This window comes from Solanum dulcamara, chromosome 11 (assembly GCF_947179165.1).
Source record: "Solanum dulcamara chromosome 11, daSolDulc1.2, whole genome shotgun sequence".
NCBI lineage: Eukaryota > Viridiplantae > Streptophyta > Magnoliopsida > Solanales > Solanaceae > Solanum > Solanum dulcamara.
In genome coordinates this window covers 9,633,192-9,647,642 of record NC_077247.1, presented here as the reverse complement: position 1 = coordinate 9,647,642, position 14,451 = coordinate 9,633,192, and positions in this window count along the sequence as shown.

The window sequence follows — 14,451 nt, the reverse complement described above, 5'->3', positions numbered from 1 at the left end:
TCAGTCTAACGAGGGGAATACCATATCCTACCTGTAGGCTAACCATGTGTGCTACAAGTAATGGAATCTGAGATTTTCCTTTTCGACGCCTTGAATTTCTGCCTGAATGTCAAAAATAGAATAACAACCTTAATATGGTCATTATGAAACTAAAATTATCGTATTCAAAGATGAGCTAATTTTGGGGTCCAAAATGGAAGATGTAGAACCCGTATCTGAAATTCTGGAATTAATCCCAAAAACTAGTATAAAACAGCACTCCAAGCTCAACAATCAAATGGAAACACATTCCGGGGTTGGAAAACGACACGAAATGAGCATGCAACAAAATTCCAACATTTTCAAGTTAAACGAAGGAATAAGGTAGCATCTATATGAATTAATTTCTCAAAACTGAAACCCCCACGATCCAAATCAAACATACTACGATGTTTCTTGTGGAGTAACTCACAATTTATCCCCAAGAATCACTAAAAAATAAGCTAAAATAATCAAGTTACAATCCTCCAAAATCCATTAAAATTCCAACTCGAAAATGATAAAGGCAGTACCTTAAACATAAAATTTACCTCCAACAAAACTTCTAATGCATTGTTCGAGCTCACCAACACATTCCCCTCAAAATTCTCTTGAAGTTCGACCTTTGTATCACCGAAATCGCATTTAAATAGACCAAGAAATTAACTTTCAAAGTTCTTCAAAAAATCACTCTGAAAATTGACAATGCAGCAGCTAGAATCAAGATTTTACGTCAATCAAATACCCCAAATCAGTTTCCAAACTCTACGATGCATTTTCCTAGAAAAATATCACAAGTTTGCTTTCTGAATCACCCAATTTGGAGCTCTATAGCTCAAGATATGGGGTCTTGAAGTTGGAGAAAAAACCCAAAAATGGGGTTATTATGCTTGCACCAACAGTGCACTGTTGCACCCTCTTTTTGGCACAGTCCAAAATCTCCAACGGGGTGCTCGAGATTCGTTCGGAACCCTGTGTGCACAAATGAGATATGCTATCCAACCAAATTTGACCTTCTAAACTCAATGTCGCATTCAAAATTTCCATACGAGATAATTTTAAAAAAAGTGAGTCCCACGCCCAAATGTCATTTTAAGCCAAATTCCACAATGGACCGCAAGATTAGACCAGAAGCATTGAAAAGCGAACGAAGGGTTATTCTACAACAAACTTGACATTCTAGAACTAACTACACTATCAGAATTTTCATCCGAGCGCATTTTCCAAGATTGTTGACCAAAGTCAACCAAGGCTAACTTTCAAAGTCAAAAGCGCCAAATGGCTCAAAACTCATATCAATTACCTTGATACTCATAACGACAATACTACTAGCCTAAACCATCAAAATTCGAATTCGAGGTCTTCTTAACACGAAACTCGAAAAGTCATAACTAAACCAACTTAGTCCTTCAAAATACCAAAAAGGGCTCGGGGCATCTAAATATTCAACCAACACTTCTTCTAGACCCAAAATCATCCCCAAATCCAACTTAGTCATCAGATTTTCATTCCGAGCATCACAACTTGAAAGTTGACCAAGTCAAACCTTGGCCTAAAATTCTTCAAATTCCCAACTCAAGACCTTAAATCTTTGTTACAACTTCAAAACTGATTCTATAAACTCTCCAAGAGCAATTTCCACATTTTGGAGGTGTTGGAATCTGCAGAATTCCAATCCGAGACCCGTAGCTCCGATTGATCCAAAATATCACTTTTGAACACTTAAAGCTTATGAAAACTCAAAATTAAAAGACTCAACTTTTCATAGAATTTTCAAAAACCAACACCCGATACCAATCAGAAATGACTCGGGGCAACTAAAGAAAGGGTTAAAATGGTCATTTTATGAAAAAATCCAAATATGACCTTCAAGGTCATTACAATAGTACATTATTTTAAAGAAGATGTAGTGAGTTGAGAGGAGTTGAGTAAATCTAAGTAAAGTCCAATGAGATAATGAGATCTTATTTTGAGTATTTTCATTCACTTGAGTTTATGAGCATGATAATATATTTTGGGATTATTACTGAGCACCGATTTGGGTAAGTTTTTAGATAACTCAAACTCCATAAGCTACATAGCCAGCATAGGATAGGATTGTAACATTGGTTTGGGTGACTCCTCACTTTAGTCCCTGATATAGAGTTTTATTGGATCCATGAGATGAGTTTGCGTCCCTTACCCTAGCAAGGTATTGGATGGCTTTGGCAATGACAATAGTATATTATATCATCATGATGCTCATAGTTATGGTTGACGGTTAGAAAAACTCCCCAAAGAGAAAAATATTATTATATAATCAGTTGAATTCACCATTTATATTTCGTAAAGAATCATATTATTCTCATATTTGCATGCTTTATTGAGTTGAGTTATTTTAGTTTTCCTTCTATTGAGTATTCTTGAATATGTTTCCTTTTAGTTATTTAACATACCATACATTGCATGTACTGATGTCATTTTGCGTTGCATCATTTTATAATGCAAATACAAGTGTTAGATATCCTCAACAGGTATATCGTTGAAGATCAATCCCTTTAAGCTTTTGGTGAGACTTTCTTGCATTCAGAGGAACTCTTTTAGTTTCTTCAGTATTTATTTATTAGTTCTTTGAGGTAGTCATGGGCTTGTCCTGATACTTATCTAGAGTCATTAGAGGATTCATAGACATAGACGCAGTTTGAGTTATTTCAGTTTTCAGAGATAATGTTTTAAACCATTCTTGAGTATTGAGACTTATATTTGAGAAGTAGTATTTGTATCCTTTTGAAAGTTCATTTGTAACACCCCGAACTATTTTAACTTAGATAAATTTTGAAAACCTTGAGAAAGTGTTTAGAAGAAGTCACTGCTAGTAGGTCCACGACGTACTATACGAGCCGTAGAAGGGGCTCGTGCAACCCTTCTATACTTAGCCAATTTTAGTTGTGAGTACCCATCTCTACGACCCTCTTTATGGTCCGTAAGGCGTTGTATGGCCCATAGGTATCGATAGTATAAGAGATCCCCAAGTTCCAGTCGAGGTCCTTTTCCACGATGCATAGTATGAGCCGCAAACACTTATATGAATCGTAAGTTAATCTTGTAAACCCAAGGTCACATTCCAGTAGCTACTAGAATATGCACCAACCTCCACGGACCAAGTCTACGGGCCAAGTCTATGACTCGTAGAGAAGTCTACGAGCTATAGAGGTATACGTAGACCCATCAAGTGTCTACGACCCGTAAAAGATTTATCATAGACAACTCAAGCCCAATTCCAGAATGTCGAGATTTTGGACTTTAATTCTATGATTGGGCTTCTATGGTCCGTAGAAGAATCTACAGTCCTTAGAAGGACCTGTAGACGGCCATTGTCTGTTTTAATAAAGGGTATTCCAGTCCTTTACCATTTTCCCAAACTAAAAATCAAGATATTTTAGGGGTAAAATTAATCCCTTATCGGTACCCAACGGGCCTTTCATCTCATTAACACTTTAAATATTCTGAGAGTAAGGATTGGAGAGAAGAGGAGAAGCTAGGGTTCAAGCGTTTCAACCAATTTCTTCGAGTTTCGCCTAGATCATTGATCTTCCAAGTATGTAAGACTAATCACAATGTTGAACTAAGTTCGTACTCGTGCCCTATATTTTCATTCAGTCGAGTTGAGTTTGGAGTTTGAGTTTTAATTCCGATAAATTGAATTCTTGAATTATCTATGAAATTTCTTATTGAGTTCTTGTATATATATATATATATATATATATATATATATATATATATATACTAGATTTTGGAAACGTGTTTTGCACGTTTTTCCCTTATCATTATTATAAACTTCTATATATAAAAACTTGAGCTATAAAATAACAACTACTAACTATATTAATTTTATCATTTACATTGTATTTATTAAATTAAATTCATAATAGAAAAATGTGTTTTCCATCAAAGAAAAATATGTGAAGCTAACTAAGATAATATAGCCTCTAATAATATAAATACGTGAAAACCATAATATATATGATTTATCCTTTATTATTTCATGTTAAACGCTTTGCGTGTATATCAAATAGTAATTTGTAACAAAATGCAGTGAAGGAAAGCAAACTATAAATTTGGTAGTACAATTGAAAATTACTCAAACCTAAATTACTCCTACTATTTAGGATAACTAAAACAGAAAGAAAAAAAAACAAATATGAACACATATTTTACCAATAGAGAAATTTCTCAATAAATCGGGATATGGAGCGCTTCTTGACTATTCAGATTTAAGCATATTCATATTTAAATTTTCAACGTAAAAGGAAAATCGACATTTAAAACAAGAAAGGATCAAGAAAAGCTAAAATTACTGAAAATTGAAGAAGTTCTTCAAGTTACTTGACTTCGTGATATTGATCCTCTTCAGGCCTATTATCATCAACCAAGGAGATAATATGGAATGGGCACGAGGTAATAATTTCATATTGATTATATTTTTCAACTATTTCAATGGTAACTTGATTCCTCCATTTTCAACTTACAATATATAGACATTATCACTTAAATCTCTATTTTTTTATTTATTATTCATTAAATTACATAAATGATATATTAACAGTATTTTGTCTCTTCATTTTCTCTAATGCTTGCATTTTTTGAACTTAAAAAGTAAATGTCATTTGATATTAAGAACACAAATGAAAATGAAACTTATGTTTCTTCTTACATGCTTTTTTTTTTTATAAGTCTTGTTAGATTTTAATTAATTAATAGAAAGAAGATATGTGCGTTGGGTTGATTAATGTTTATTCTAGAATGTTCTTTTTATAATTTGTACATTAAGCTGAAAAGAGAAAAAGTTCATAATTAATAAATAAAATAAGATAAATTTCATAAAGAAGAAAAGGCTACATGATATAATTATTGAGAAGGTTAGCATAAAGTATAAGAACATTAAATATTATACCAATTCAGTAGTAGGTTAACATTAAAATGTTCAAATTATTAATATTTAATAGGAGGAATTTATTTTATGATAAATGGTTACTATTTAATATTTAACTACATAATTATTTTATAATATTTTAATTTTTTATAGGGGCAAAATGGGTATCCAAATTTTCACTTTAGAGCTTCCCACTTATAATAATATATGACACTTTGATGATTTTCATGAGCTGAGTTGTTGATATTATCGTTCATGTCTACATTCACATGAACCCTAGTTGTGTTTTTGCATTAATTATTTTATGCATTGTTTTGAGTCTAAAGAATGATTTATTTCATCTTTTAACTGAGAAAGAGTTTGAGCATGGGTTGAGTTTTGAGAAGTCTCTTAATTATTATTTTTAACATGAGCATTATTGAGTCTAAATGAGTTTAGTATTAATATATTTAAATATCTATTTTGAGATTGATTTGAGAAGTCAAATTATGCTTTTAAATGCATTCAGTAAGTTGAGATTATATCTATTTTAAACAGAATAGATGAGTTCAAAAGAGTTGAATTTTTGAGCAATGTCCAATGAGACTAAATGAGAGTTAATTGAGTACATACACTCACTTGAGAAATGAGCATAATAAATATATTTTGGGACTAGTATTAAGCATCGATTTGTGTAAGAGTATAGAAAAACTCAAACCCCAAAATACATAGTTAGCGTAAGATAGGATTGTGTCGTTCATTCAGGAGACTCATCATAGCCTCTTTGAGGTCTTTTTATTAGATCCATGAGATTAGTTACGTCCCTTACCTTGGCAAGGTATTAGACGACTATGGCAAATAACAGTTTGTTGTATCATCATGTAGCCTATAAGTGATGGTGTGGGTTAGAGAAACTCTCCAAAAGTAAAATATTATTTTTATACTAAGTTGCATTATCTATCTATTTTTTAAAAGCATTTTCTTATTTATACAAATTGCATGCTTTATTAAGTTAACCTAGTCCTGAGTTGAGTTCATTGAGTCGAGTTGAGTTGAGTTGAGTTGAGTTGACCTATTCCTAAGTTAAGTTCATTGAGTCGAGTTGACCATTCCTGAGTAAGTTTTGTTTCAACTATATTACATACCATACATTCCATGTATTGACTCCATTTGGTGTTGTATCATTTTATGCTGCAGACACAGAAAATAAAGATCCTCAACAAGCACATTGTTGAAGATCAGTTTTTCATCTTGCTTTTGGTGAGACCTTATTGCATTCAGAGGTGCTCTTATGTCTTTACTTACTAGAATTTTAAGGTAATCATGGGCCTATCCTAGTACCTAATTTTTGAGTGAGGTTTAGAGGCTTCATAGACTAGTCATATGTTATGCCCCGTACTTTTGTACTGTGAAACACTTCTTAAACTTCTTAAAGGATGCTCTGTGACCCAGATTATCTACAACCTTACCAAATAACTCCAAGGAAGGGAGAATTTGATGCCCCATAAGAGGGAAGATTAGAAATAGGTCTAGAGGGACTTGGAAGGAGTTAGGGGCCCAAATAATGAGTTGTGATACGCAATCTACTTGCGTAAATTATCAACTTGGATGTCCTACGTACTTAAGTTACTTGAGTATATGTCGAGCTTAAATAGTGAGAAATACATAAGCTCTTAAAGTGAGATGAGATTACGAACCCACGGAAGAGGCGAAAGGAGGCGTAGCACCTACTTTGAAGCAAGCAGATGATGCACCTACTTAGACCAAGTAGGTGACACACCTACTTGGGGTGGATCCCACATGGACATATGGCACCCTAGGAGAGGTTGCATGGTTGAGGTGTCCCAATGAGGGCTTGACACATGTCACCCTTAGGGTATGACATGTGTCACCTCCTAAGGAATAATATATACATGTCATTTGAAGACTTATATTTATTTAACTTTAGAGTTTAACTTAAAAAATAAGATAGAGTTGAGAGAAACCTAAGGGAAAGAAAAGAGGGAGCTACGGGTTGAGCAAAATAAAAAGGTAAGTCCCAATTTCATTCTGTAAATTAATTATTTAAAGTATACTACGGTGATATAGCATTTAATAATGTAAATTATTGGTTTGGGGAAGCAAGGAAAGGTAACAAATAGTCCGCTAATTTTCAGTCGCATTAAGGAACTTCCAAGGCTAGTTTTTCTAAGTTTTGAACAAGGTAAGTTCTTTCCTTTCAAGGTGGAGTTAATCATGTTTATATGGGGTATATTACAGGTCTTAAATGATTGAAAGTAGAAAAATTGTAGAAGTATTCTTGGCGTTAGAAACAAACTAAAGTGAAGTTGTTCTAGCCGAATTAAAGTTGTTAAGGTTGTATAGTGTGGTTGTGATTGTGGAGTTGTCTTTGGAGATGGTTTTATGGCATGTTAAAGGGATGGAACATGGTTCAAAAGAGGAGTGGATTCTTCTGGTTGCAGCCACCTAACCCTGCATTCCGCGTAGTTAAAGATTTTACGAATTAACGATTGAAAACCTTATTTTGGTATCGTAGTTTTAAGCGAGTTGTTTGGAGTTTGTGATGCATAATGTTGAAGTGGTTTACTTATATATGAGCTTCTGAATATTGTTTTTGGTTGGCTTTAGTAGTTGAGTATGTAGTTGGAAGTTCGGATAGGGCAAGTTATAGGGGAAATGCTGCCCGATTTCCATTAACTTCTTAACCAAGTAATAAACTACGTGAGAAAGGCCTAAGGAAATGATTCCTATGAATACTTGGTTACAGTTTGAGAAGCTGGAAGGTTGAAGGTTATTAATGTTAGTATTACCTTCGTGTTAAATAGGTTCAGGAGGCGACGCGGCAAGAGTGGTTACGATTACTCGATAAAAGGTATGTAAAGCTTATCTCTTCCTTTCTTTTGGCATTTCTTCAAGTTAAGTTATGTATGATATGAACTTGGAGGTCATCCCATTCCTAAGTTCTGTATATAACTCATGACTCATACTACTCGTGAATGTTAAAGGCCCTATAAGAGTAAAAGTCTCTAATTACATAAACTATATGGCATCGCCTTGACACATGCTTCTGATGCCTGAGACTTCACTCGATATGATTTTTACCGGCCGTTAGAGGGTACTTAAAACGACTACTATCCTGATCTTCAAGTGATGGTTCGCTTGATTACTCGGTTGGGCCTCGGATGGTAATATAGTTACATATGATTACATGCTATCTTGCTCACGCATACTGTAATACATCTTGCACCGAGTCCCGGGCCGACTATAATATATGTGTATATGATCATATGATATGTGGATTGGGTTGTTCCTCAACACTATTATTTGATATATATGTATACGGATCGGGCCATCATTCCTTGGCACTAATATATGAAATATGAGTTGGGCCGTCATTCCTCGGCATTATCATACGATATGTGGATAGGGCCATCATTCCTCAGCGTGTATTTGCTATATACATGGATCGGGTTGTATGTCCCACCATGCTAATAATACACAGGTGCTCTTGATGACTGTGATGACAGTATGTATGTCTTTATTTTATATATGTAGGTACGGTGAATGGCTAAACGTTATACTTTCCCCTTGCATCCCCATTATAACTATAACTTCTTTATAATGTTATATGCTTACATACTCAGTACATATGTTATACTGACCCTCTCTTTCCGGGGAGGCTGCATTTCATGCCCGCAGGTGCAGACATAGGCTTTGGAAGTCTACCAGCTTAGGATTTTGCTTAGCCAATTTAGAAGAAGCTCCATTATATCGGAGCCTAGTTTTTTGTACTAGCCCTTGGTGTATATATTTAATTTTGTTTATTCAAAGGTACGGCGGGGGCCTTGTCCTTCTATATGTTATCGTCACTACTCTTAGAAATCTGTAGACATGGGAGTGGGTTGTGTATATATGTGTGCTTAATCATGTTTGTACGAGGTATGTTTGGGATGTTCCCTCTATCGTGGAAGACTTGTCGGCTCGCATGTATGTATATAATGGGACAACCCCACATGCTATGATAGCCTCATCGGCTTATGTATTATGTAGCCTGAATAATAAGTTGTAGCCTCTCCTGAGATGGGTTGGGTTAATACATGATCATACGATAGGCTTACTTATAGTTTACAGGTGTATACGCGAATGTCCAGCTTGGGCACCAGGTCATAGCCCATGGGGTTGGGTCGTGACAAAAGTAGTATCAGAGCAGTTCATCCTTAGAGTGTCTACAAACCGTATCTAGTAGAGTATTATTTATCGGTGTGTTATGCACCACACCCATAATTAGGAGGCTACAGGGCATTTAGGATGTTGTCTTCCCTTCTTATCTTACATCGTGCGATAGAGCTGTAATATTAAGATAATTTCTCCCTAACGGTTCATCATCTTTACAACAATGCCTTAAGGAAAGTGACCATTGCCCAGAAGGGCAAGTCAACAGTAGGAGAAACTAGTCAGACCTTGAGAGTTACAAGGGCTCGTACCTATTCTATGCCAGGGATTGCACTGCAATCAGCGAGCTCTTCTATGCCGCCACCTCCATAGGAGCCTAAAATAGCAGCAGCTATAGATCTTGAAGCTCTAATGACTGAGCCTGCTCTACAGCCAAGGCCAGAAGATAGGGCCATGAGGGATGTAGGACAACTACTGACTAGGTACTGGCAGGGCAGGCTCGAAGGCATGGGTTAGGAGTGGATGATGTTGATAGACCTAATACTTTGAGGGTTCTTGACTTCTTAACTAGTAACCCTCTAGAGTTATATGGATCAAGGCTTATAGATGACCCGCAAGAGTTTATTCGAAAGATGCAGTACACATTGAGAGTAATTAGGGCTTCTAAGACTGAGTCTGTTGAGTTGTCTTCATATCGGCTGCGTGACATAGCCATTAACTAGTGTGAGTCCTGGGAATTATCGAGGGGCGAGGGTGCTCCTCTAGCAGTCTGGGATGAGTTTGTAGAAGCCTTCTTTGGCTATTTTCTACCTCCACAAATAAAACGAGCCAGAGTTGATAAATTTTTGTAGCTGAGGTAGAATGATAGGAGCGTTAAAGACTTATAGCCTTGAGTTTGACTCATTGGCGAGATATGCGCCCACTATTGTGGTCGATATGGCTGATAGGGTGCATCATTATGTGATAAGACTAGATCGTCACTTAATTGATAGCTATATGGACATGGCTTCTCATACAGGTATGGATATTGCTTGGGTACAAGCGTATGCATAAGGAGTGGAGGATCGGCACAGAGAACGTCAGCTCGAGAGAGATTTTAATAGAGGCCAGCGTAAGAGGACTAAATCAGCTGGTTATTATGGCGATTTCTGAGGTGGGAATCCTCAATAGTATGGTAGATACCCTTCCCATCCAGCCCAGAGTACACCCTCACAATTCATAGGTAGGAGGTTTGATAGCATAGGGTATTCAGGAGCTAGTCAGAGCTCCAGGGTTTTAGGGATTTGCATCAGTGAAGGCCACCTTTGCCCTAGTGCTCTCATTTGGTAGGTCTCATTTTGGGGAATGTCATGTTGTTCCGAGTTCTTGTTTCACTTGTGGCCGTCAAGGCCATTTTATGAGAGAGTGCCCACTTAAGGGTAACCGAGGTAGTGCAGCCCAGCCTACTGGTTCAGTTGTTGGTTCTTCATCTTCGGTGGCTATGCGCCTTATAAGGTAGGGTATTCAGGTACCAGCAGGCTGTGGTAGAGTCCGTGGTGGAGCTTCCAGTTCTAGTGGCCCTGCAAATCGCATTTATGCCTTGGCTAGTAGACAGGACCAGGAGGCGTCACCAGATATGGTTACAGATATATTATCAATATGTTCCCGGGATGTATATGTATTAATAGATCCATGTTCTACTTTATCATACATATCTCCTTTTGTTGTGAGTCGAGTCGTAATAAAACCTGAGTCAATATATCCATTCGAGGTGGCTACCCTGATAGGAGACTCTATTATAGTAAAGCAAGTATATAGAAATTGCTCAGTGGGTGTAAGTAGTCGTCATACCTTGGCTGATTTACTAGAGTTAGATATGGTGGAGTTTGATGTTATTATGGGTAGGGATTGGTTAGCTTCTTTTTATGCCAATGTTGATTGTAGAAACAAAGTAGTTCGGTTCTAGCTCCTAGATGAGCCAACTATGAAATGGTTGGGGAATACGGCATCGCCGAGGGGTATGTTTATTTCATACCTCAAGGCAAAGAAAATGGTTTGAAAGAGGTATATTTACCATTTGGTATGGGTGCATGACCTTGAAGTAGAGGTACCGACTCTTCAGTTAGTACCAGTGGTCAATGAGTATCCAAATGTATTTCCAGATGAACTCCCAGGTCTTCCTCCCAAATGGGAGATCGAGTTCACTGTAGATGTGTTATCGGATACTTAGCCCATATCTATCCCTCCTTACAGAATGGCACCTGCAGAATTGAAAGAATTAAAAGAGCAGTTGAGGGACTTGTTAGAAAAAGGCTTCATTAGGCCCAGTACATCACTTTGGGGAGCACCGGTAAAGTTTTTGAAAAAGAAGGATGGGTCGCTGCGAATGTGTGTTGACTACAGGCAGCTGAATAAGACAACAATAAAGAACAAATACCCTCTCCCAAGGATTGATGATTTTTTTGACCAGTTACAGGGTGCTAAGTATTTCTCAAAGATAGACCTGCAGTCAGGCTACCATCAAATACGGGTAAGAGAAGCAAATATTCCAAATACTGCGTTCAAAACTCGATACGGGCATTAAGAGTTTAGGGTAATATTATTTGGACTGACCAATGCCCCAGCGGTGTTTATGGACTTGATGAACTGGCTGTTCAAGCCATTTCTAGACTTGTTTGTGATCGTGTTTATTGATGACATTCTGGTCGATTCACGATCGGAAGAGGAACACACGGATCATTTGCAGATGGTACTTAGGGTGCTTCAACACCAGAAATTATATGTAAAATTCTCTAAGTGTGAATTATGGTTGACCTCGGTATCATTCTTGGGGCATGTTATCGAGGCGAATAGCGTTCGGGTTGATATGCAGAAAATTGAGGATATAAAGGTATGGCCTAGACCGATGACTCCCATGGAAGGACGTAGTTCTCTGGGGTTAGCAAAATATTATAGGAGGTTCGTGGAAAACTTTGCTTCAATTTCCATACCTTTAACCAGGCTAACTTCAAAAACGGCTGAGTTCCAATGGACCGATACATGCGAACAGAGCTTTCATTTATTGAAGGACAAGTTGAATACGACCCCAGTCCTAAATCTTCTTGAGGGACCGGATGGCTATGTTATTTATTGTGATTCCTCCAGTATTGGGCTAGGTTGTGTGCTAATGCAACATGGTAGAGTGATAGTCTATGCCTCCCAACAGCTCAGGAAACACGAGAAGAATTATCCAACCCATGACTTGGAGCTAGAAGCAGTAATTAATGCATTTAAAATATGGAGGCACTACTTATATGGCATACATGTTGATATCTATACAGATCATAAGAGCCTCCAATATATTTTCAAGCAGAAAGAACTGAATTTACGGCAAAGGAGGTGGGTAGAATTGCTGAAAGATTATGATGTCGATATTCTATACAGAAAGCAAACGTGGTGGCTAATGCACTTAGCCATAAATTAATGGGTAGTTTGGTAAATGTACAACCAGAGCGGAAAGAGATAGTCCGCAAAATTTGCCAATTAGCTAGCCTTAGAATCCGGTTGGCCGCGTTGGAGGATGGTGGAGTTTCGCTTTAAGGAGTTGCCGAATCCTCTATAATGGAGGAGATAAAGAACTATCAGTATAAGGACCTTGTCCTGGTATAGTATAGAGATGCATCTCTTCACAAAGAAAACACTTCATTCGAGATCACGCTCGGTGGGGTACTAAGATGTAGAGGCCAAATCTGTGTACCTAAAATTACAGGGCTACGGTAGTAGGTGATGGGGGAGGCACACCATGCCCACTACTCTATTCATCTAGGGTCGACAAAAATGTATCATGACCTCAAATGTTTGTATTGGTTGGATGGCATGAAAAAGGATATCATCGAATTCGTGGCCTAGTGCCTAAATTGTAAACAGGTTAAGATTGAACATTAGAAGCTTGGCGGGATATTACAGGAGATGGAAATCCAAACTTGGAAGTGGGAAGCAATCAATATGGATTTCATTACAGGCTTACCTCTCACTCTATAGAAATATGATTCTATATGGGTTATTGTGGATAGACTGATGAAATTAGCCCACTTCCTCCAAGTTAGGACTACATACTCAGCTGAGGATTATGCAATATTGTATATCAAGGAGGTGGTAAAAGTTCATGGGTTCCCCACATCGATTATATCAGACAGAGGAGCTCAATTCACCGCTAACTTCTGGAGATCATTTCAAGAGAGATTGGGGACGTAGGTAAATCATAGTATAACATTCCACCCTCAAATGGATGGGCAGGCTGAACGTACCATTCAAATGTTAGAAGACATGTTGCAGGCTTGTATTATTGACTTCAGAGGCACCTGGGATGATCATCGATGGCTTATCAAGTTTTCCTACAATAACAGCTATCACTCTAGCATTCAAATGGCATCGTATGAAGCTTTGTATGGCAGGAAGTGTAGGTCACCAATTGGATGGTTTGATATTAGCGAGACACGACTAATAGGCTCGAATATGGTTCAGCAAGCGGTGGATAAAGTGAAGCATATTCGAGAAAGATTATTAATAGCTCAAAGTCGACAAAAGGCATATACAGATAATCGATATCAATGTTTAGAGTTTCAGGTGGATAATTGAGTGTTCTTGAAGGTGTCACCCATGAATATAGTGTTGAGGTTCGGAAAGAAGGGAAAGCTTAGCCTAATATGCATTGGTCCTTATCGGATCATCCGAAGAATAGGCAAGGTTGCCTATGAGTTAGACCTACCATCAGATCTGGACGTGGTACACCCGGTCTTTCACTTATCGATGCTTCACAAATATGTCGGTGATCATTCCAGAATATTCCCTGTAGATGATATCCAGATGACTGAGGAACTCTCATATGAGGAACGCCCTATAGCAGTATTGGATCACCAAGTCAGTAGATTGCGCACCAAAGACGTGGCCTCCGTTAAGGTGCTGTGATGAAATAAAAATATAGAAGAGATGACTTGGGAAGCTGAGAAGGAGATGAAGAATAAATATCCGTACTTTTTCCCAATGTCTACAGGTAATCTCAACCCCTGAAACTATTACATTGATTGCTTAGAAAAAAAAATCATTTATGGTTGCAGTAAATAAAACTTCTCTGTAATCTGTCTAAGACCTTAAAGAGGGTTTTGCTTAACATTCGAGGACGAATGTGCTAAAGAGAGGAAGGATGTTATGCCCCGTACTTTTGTACTGTGAAACACTTCTTAAACTTCTTAAAGGATGCCCTATGACCCAGATTATCTACAACCTTACCAAATAACTCCAAGGAAGGTATAATGTGATGACCCATAAAAGGGAAGATTAGAAATAGGTCTAGAGGGACTTGGATGGAGTTAGAGGGGCAAATAATGAGTCATGGTACGCAATTTACTTGC